The following is a 1,451-nucleotide window of genomic DNA, read 5'->3' as shown; positions in this document are numbered from 1 at the left end:
CAAGATCCCGGGTGGGCCATGTGGGAGTCCAGCCCCCTTGACTGCCATCCACTGGCTGGCTCCCTGACCTATTCTTAAAAAGTCCTTATGGAAAGCTCATGGAAGTGGTCAGAGGGTGGTCATGAAATGATTCTCAGTGTAGTTCAAAAGAAAGAAATTATACAGAGCATTGTTTTCTGACCACAATAAAGTAAAATTCAATGAAAAAGTAATATTTATCTAAGATTTCAAATAATTGGGAATTAAGAAATCAAATCTGTAAAAACCTTAAGTGTAGGAGAAATCAGTACAAAATTTAAAAAGAACTTAGATATATGTTATTAGCAAAACTAGAGGCCAGACTTGCTGTCGGTATAGTGTCCCCAGCTCCCCAGGCCTGAGCCACAGGGGCTGCAGACCCAGACTCGCCCGGTCCGGCTGCACCCAGTGGGAACCGAGCCATGGCCAGAGCCCCCGAAGAGGGTCGGAGGCCACTGGGAAAACTTGGAGAACAGGGGCGGCTGTCAGCTGGAGCCCGCAGGACCTCTGCTCCGCTCCAGAACCGGAGAGGGTGATCAGAACCTCTCAGCACCAGACCTGAGCTCAGGCGGGGTGGTGCCGATGCAGGTGGTGCTGGACAGGGAGGGACAGGCTGCAGACCACAGCAGAGCCGGGTGGGGCGGCCAGACCCCACGACAGCGCAAGTGGAAAGCCCGTGGGGCACATGCATGCAGGTGCCCAGAATCCTGAAGGCCATAGTAACCGAGGGGAAGGGTTGTGGTGTGGCCACCGCCCATGGGCTGCCCGCTCCTTTCCCCACTCTCTCCCGTGAGCTCAGGCACCCTCTGGCAAATGGGAAGAAAAATAAAAAGCTGTGGTTTTAGGGCTGGGAGCGCCTCCACCCCCGGGCTCCACCCTCTAGGGTCAGAGCAGCGAAGGCTGGGAAAGGAAACTCCCTGCATGGCCGTCGGAGGGGTTCCCTCCAGCACCTCCCGTCTAGTATGACTACTACCACCAGGTTTTGGGGTTCGAGTGCGGAGACCGCCTCGCCCTCTGAGTTCTCAGAAGCTAATTAGCACTTCCTGCGCGGTTTCCAGTGATAACTCCAGGCCCATTCATCACTAATAAGGAGACGTTTTCTACCCATTACGATTTCACAGCTTCCACCTGGAAGACGGAACCCTAAGCCTCCTGGCCCCGGGAGCAGAAGGCACGAGGCAGAGGTAGGTCTCCCTAGATCACAAGCCGAGAGGCAGTTTGAGGTGGGGCTGCCAGGTCCAGGGCCTTTGTTTTTATTAATTTATTTATTTAACTTATTTTAGAGGGACAGAGAGGGGTGGTGGGGGGGTGGGGTGAGAAAACAAGCCACCAGGTCCAGGACTCTAATTGCGTTCTGCCCTGTGGGAGTCCAGCACCCTTAACCACCATGCCACCTGCCGGCCCCCAGGCCCAGGCCTTCAACTGCCGTAGTC

The sequence above is a fragment of the Tupaia chinensis genome, unplaced genomic scaffold (assembly GCF_000334495.1).
Source record: "Tupaia chinensis unplaced genomic scaffold, TupChi_1.0 Scaffold144152_1, whole genome shotgun sequence".
In the NCBI taxonomy this organism is placed as follows: domain Eukaryota; kingdom Metazoa; phylum Chordata; class Mammalia; order Scandentia; family Tupaiidae; genus Tupaia; species Tupaia belangeri.
Note: the sequence above shows the minus strand (reverse complement) of the source record.